Source organism: Rattus norvegicus, chromosome 17, assembly GCF_036323735.1.
Source record: "Rattus norvegicus strain BN/NHsdMcwi chromosome 17, GRCr8, whole genome shotgun sequence".
In the NCBI taxonomy this organism is placed as follows: Eukaryota; Metazoa; Chordata; class Mammalia; order Rodentia; family Muridae; genus Rattus; species Rattus norvegicus.
The window spans coordinates 24,483,649-24,489,648 of NC_086035.1; positions in this window are offsets into that span (position 1 = coordinate 24,483,649).

Sequence of the window (6,000 nt, forward strand, 5' to 3'; positions counted from 1 at the left end):
AAAAGCCAGGGTTGGGGCTGAAGAAATGGCTCAGTGCTTTTAAGGGCAATGGATGCTCTTCCAGAAGACCTAGTTCAGTTCTCAGCATCCTTACTGTGATTTATAATCATTCTTAAGTTCACTTCTAGGGGACCCAATGCTTGTCTTCTGACCTGGGAGAATACTAAGCATACACATGGTGCACGTACACACATGAAGGAAAACATTCATACACATAAATAATTACAATTAAAAAAAAAGGAAAGTCAGTAGCATACTTGTAATTCCAGCACTGGAGAGATAGGACCAGTGGATCCCCCAAACTTGTTGATTGGCCAGCTGAGTTGAATTGTCCAGCTATGGGTAAAAGCATGGGATCATGAATCAGAGAACAGGATGGACTTTGTCCTGTGAAATGGCACCAATGTTCACTTCTGGCTTCTATGTGCTCACACGTGAGCACAAATACACATGAAAACACACACACACACACACACACACAGAAAGAGAGAGAGAGAGAGAGAGAGAGAGAGAGAGAGAGAGAGAGAGAGCGCTTGATATATAAGCTTTAGAAACCTCAAGGCCCACCCCCGTCCAGGCACACCCATTCTAACGAGGCCACACCTCCTGATCCTTCCCAAACAGTTCCACTAACTGAGGACCAAACCTTCAAACATGTGAGCCTAGGGGAGCCATTCTCATATAAACCTCCACTGTTGTCTATTGGTTTTTTTGTTTGTAGTATTTTTGGCTGTTATGAGCTGTGCCCCATCCTCTCACTTCAGTTCATATGTTGAGATTTTGGCTCCTCAGCCCTCAGAGGAGACAGGGCTTTTAGGGGGCAGTGGAAGTTGCCTAAACAATCAATACAAATTCACATTGTATAGGAAACCAAGTGAACTTAGTGGCTGCTAGATAACAAAGCTGAGAATGCGCTCAGCAGTAGAGACCTTATCTAGCATATTCCATGCCAGCAGAAAAAAACAAAGCAAAACAAAACAATGGACAGGAGTTCTAGAAAATAATCCACTGAGTCCAATTTGTGTGGCCATCTACCCACTACTGTGGGACTATCCACTGAGGCATGTTTGACCCATTGCTGTCAACCCATTAACCACAATGATGATCGACTTAAAGAGAAGCCCACACAGTGGCATGAATGTTATGGGGGTAACCAACCATTTTCTGATTGAATTTAAAGCCTACTTCACAGGAGAAATTATGCCAGGCACTGCAAATCTGGCTAAGAGCTCATCTGGGGAGTCTACAGGCCCCAGGGATAGTCCTTCTACTATTATTTTGCTAAATGGACACAATATCTGTCTTAGTTAAGATTTTATTGCTGTGAACAGACACTATGGCCAAGGCAACTCCTTATAAGACAACACTTAACTGGGGCTGGCTTACAGGTTCAGAGGTTCAGTCCATTATCATCAAGGTGGGAGCAGGGCAGCATCCAGACAGGCATAGTACAGGAGGGGCTGAGAGTTCTATATCTTCATCTGAAGGCTGCTAGCAGAATACTGACTTCCAGGCAGCTAGGAGGAGGGTCATAAAGCCCACACCCACAGTGACACACCTACTCAGATAGGGCTACATCTTCTAATAGTGTGACTCCCTTGACTGAGCATAGACAAACCATCACAGTATCAAACTTCTTTCCAAATTTATTTCTCTATACTCATAAATTATAAGTTCTAAGACTTCCTCAGAGAGATTGCTTTATCCAGTGAATGGCAATAGTGGAGAAATTAACAACTGATCAAAATGCAGAGGAGTGCTCACCCATAAATGGGGCATCCCAGCAGAGTCATTGGTTGGAAAGGACAGTGATGGAACAGTATCTTCTGGACACATCAGCATCACTCTTCTCAAAATGAACTCGCAATAGTTATGGTTGCCTCCCTAGAGCAACAAAAGATCAAGCTGATCAATAGCCTAGCAAGGATGGGGACAGACCTTACAAGTCTCCTCCCATAGCTGAGGAGATACTGGTGGCTTTTGGGAAAAGGAAAGTCTATTTTCTTTGAGTCTGAATTTTTAAAACTACTTTCAATCATTTGAATTTTCTCTCCCACCAATTATCTCTCTTTTTTTTTTTATTAACTTGAGTATTTCTTATATACATTTCGAGTGTTATTCCCTTTCCCGGTTTCCGGGCAAACATCCCCCTCCCCCCTCCCCTTCCTTATGGGTGTTCCCCTCCCAACCCTCCCCCCATTGCCGCCCTCCCCCCATAGACTAGTTCACTGGGGGTTCAGTCTTAGCAGGACCCAGGGCTTCCCCTTCCACTGGTGCTCTTACTAGGATATTCATTGCTACCTATGAGGTCAGAGTCCAGGGTCAGTCCATGTATAGACTTTAGGTAGTGGCTTAGTCCCTGGAAGCTCTGGTTGCTTGGCATTGTTGTACTTTTGGGGTCTCAAGCCCCTTCAAGCTCTTCCAGTTCTTTCTCGGATTCCTTCAATAGGGGACCTATTCTCAGTTCAGTGGTTTGCTGCTGGCATTCGCCTCTGTATTTGCTGTATTCTGGCTGTGTCTCTCAGGAGCGATCTACATCCGGCTCCTGTCGGTCTGCACTTCTTTGCTTCATCCATCTTGTCTAATTGGGTGGCTGTATATGTATGGGCCACATGTGGGGCAGGCTCTGAATGGGTGTTCCTTAAGTCTCTGTTTTAATCTTTGCCTCTCCCTTCCCTGCCAAGGGTATTTTTTTTCCTCATTTAAAGAAGGAGTGAAGCATTCACATTTTGATCATCCGTCTTGAGTTTCGTTTGTTCTAGGGATCTAGGGTAATTCAAGCATTTGGGCTAATAGCCACTTATCAATGAGTGCATACCATGTATGTCTTTCTGTGATTGGGTTAGCTCACTCAGGATGATATTTTCCAGTTCCAATCATTTGCCTACAAATTTCATAAACTCGTTGTTTTTGATAGCTGAGTAATATTCCATTGTGTAGATGTACCACATTTTCTGTATCCATTCCTCTGTTGAAGGGCATCTGGGTTCTTTCCATTTTCTGGCTATTATAAATAAGGCTGCGATGAACATAGTGGAGCACGTGTCTCTTTTATATGTTGAGGCATCTTTTGGGTATATGCCCAAGAGAGGTATAGCTGGATCCTCAGGCAGTTCAATGTCCAATTTTCTGAGGAACCTCCAGACTGATTTCCAGAATGGTTTTACCAGTCTGCAATCCCACCAACAATGGAGGAGTGTTCCTCTTTCTCCACATCCTCGCCAGCATCTGCTGTCACCTGAGTTTTGGATCTTAGCCATTCTCACTGGTGTGAGGTGAAATCTCAGGGTTGTTTTGATTTGCATTTCCCTTATGACTAAAGATGTTGAACATTTCTTTAGGTGTTTCTCAGCCATTCGGCATTCCTCAGCTGTGAATTCTTTGTTTAGCTCTGAACCCCACTTTTTAATAGGGTTATTTGTTTCCCTGCGGTCTAACTTCTTGAGTTCTTTGTATATTTTGGATATAAGGCCTCTATCTGTTGTAGGATTGGTAAAGATCTTTTCCCAATCTGTTGGTTGCCGTTTTGTCCTAACCACAGTGTCCTTTGCCTTACAGAAGCTTTGCAGTTTTATGAGATCCCACTTGTCGATTCTTGATCTTAGAGCATAAGCCATTGGTGTTTTGTTCAGGAAATTTTTTCCAGTGCCCATGTGTTCCAGATGTTTCCCTAGTTTTTCTTCTATTAGTTTGAGTGTGTCTGGTTTGATGTGGAGGTCCTTGATCCATTTGGACTTAAGCTTTGTACAGGGTGATAAGCATGGATCGATCTGCATTCTTCTACATGTTGCCCTCCAGTTGAACCAGCACCATTTGCTGAAAATGCTATCTTTTTTCCATTGGATGGTTTTGGCTCCTTTGTCAAAAATCAAGTGACCATCGGTGTGTGGGTTCATTTCTGGGTCTTCAATTCTATTCCATTGGTCTATCTGTCTGTCTCTGTACCAATACCATGCAGTTTTTATCACTATTGCTCTGTAATACTGCTTGAGTTCAGGGATAGTGATTCCCCCTGAAGTCCTTTTATTGTTGAGGATAGCTTTAGCTATCCTGGGTTTTTTGTTATTCCAGATGAATTTGCAAATTGTTCTGTCTAACTCTTTGAAGAATTGGATTGGTATTTTGATGGGGATTGCATTGAATCTGTAGATTGCTTTTGGTAAAATGGCCATTTTTACTATATTAATCCTGCCAATCCATGAGCATGGGAGATCTTTCCATCTTCTGAGGTCTTCTTCAATTTCTTTCCTCAGTGTCTTGAAGTTCTTATTGTACAGATCTTTTACTTGCTTGGTTAAAGTCACACCGAGGTACTTTATATTATTTGGGTCTATTATGAAGGGTGTCGTTTCCCTAATTTCTTTCTCGGCTTGTTTCTCTTTTGTATAGAGGAAGGCAACTGATTTATTTGAGTTAATTTTATACCTAGCCACTTTGCTGAAGTTGTTTATCAGCTTTAGTAGTTCTCTGGTGGAACTTTTGGGATCACTTAAATATACTATCATGTCATCTGCAAATAGTGATATTTTGACCTCTTCTTTTCCGATCTGTATCCCTTTGATCTCCTTTTGTTGTCTGATTGCTCTGGCTAGAACTTCAAGAACTATATTGAATAAGTAGGGAGAGAGTGGGCAGCCTTGTCTAGTCCCTGATTTTAGTGGGATTGCTTCAAGTTTCTCTCCATTTAGTTTAATGTTAGCAACTGGTTTGCTGTATATGGCTTTTACTATGTTTAGGTATGGGCCTTGAATTCCTATTCTTTCCAGGACTTTTATCATGAAGGGGTGTTGAATTTTGTCAAATGCTTTCTCAGCATCTAATGAAATGATCATGTGGTTCTGTTCTTTCAGTTTGTTTATATAATGGATCACGTTGATGGTTTTCCGTATATTAAACCATCCCTGCATGCCTGGGATGAAGCCTACTTGATCATGGTGGATGATTGTTTTGATGTGCTCTTGAATTCGGTTTGCCAGAATTTTATTGAGTATTTTTGCGTCGATATTCATAAGGGAAATTGGTCTGAAGTTCTCTTTCTTTGTTGTGTCTTTGTGTGGTTTAGGTATAAGAGTAATTGTGGCTTCGTAGAAGGAATTCGGTAGTGCTCCATCTGTTTCAATTTTGTGGAATAGTTTGGATAATATTGGTATGAGGTCTTCTATGAAGGTTTGATAGAATTCTGCACTAAACCCGTCTGGACCTGGGCTCTTTTTGGTTGGGAGACCTTTAATGACTGCTTCTATTTCCTTAGGAGTTATGGGGTTGTTTAACTGGTTTATCTGTTCCTGATTTAACTTCGATACCTGGTATCTGTCTAGGAAATTGTCCATTTCCTGAAGATTTTCAAATTTTGTTGAATATAGGTTTTTATAGTAAGATCTGATGATTTTTTGAATTTCCTCTGAATCTGTAGTTATGTCTCCCTTTTCATTTCTGATTTTGTTAATTTGGACGCACTCTCTGTGTCCTCTCGTTAGTCTGGCTAAGGGTTTATCTATCTTGTTGATTTTCTCAAAGAACCAACTTTTGGTTCTGTTGATTCTTTCTATGGTCCTTTTTGTTTCTACTTGGTTGATTTCAGCTCTGAGTTTGATTATTTCCTGCCTTCTACTCCTCCTGGGTGTATTTGCTTCTTTTTGTTCTAGAGCTTTTAGGTGTGCTGTCAAGCTGCTGACATATGCTCTTTCCTGTTTCTTTCTGCAGGCACTCAGCGCTATGAGTTTTCCTCTTAGCACAGCTTTCATTGTGTCCCATAAGTTTGAGTATGTTGTATCTTCATTTTCATTAAATTCTAAAAAGTTTTTAATTTCTTTCTTTATTTCTTCCTTGACCAGGTTATCATTGAGTAGAGCATTGTTCAATTTCCACGTATATGTGGGCATTCTTCCTTGATTGTTATTGAAGACCAGTTTTAGGCCGTGGTGGTCCGATAGCACGCATGGGATTATTTCTATCTTTCTGTACCTGTTGAGGCCCGTTTTTTGACCAATTATATGGTCA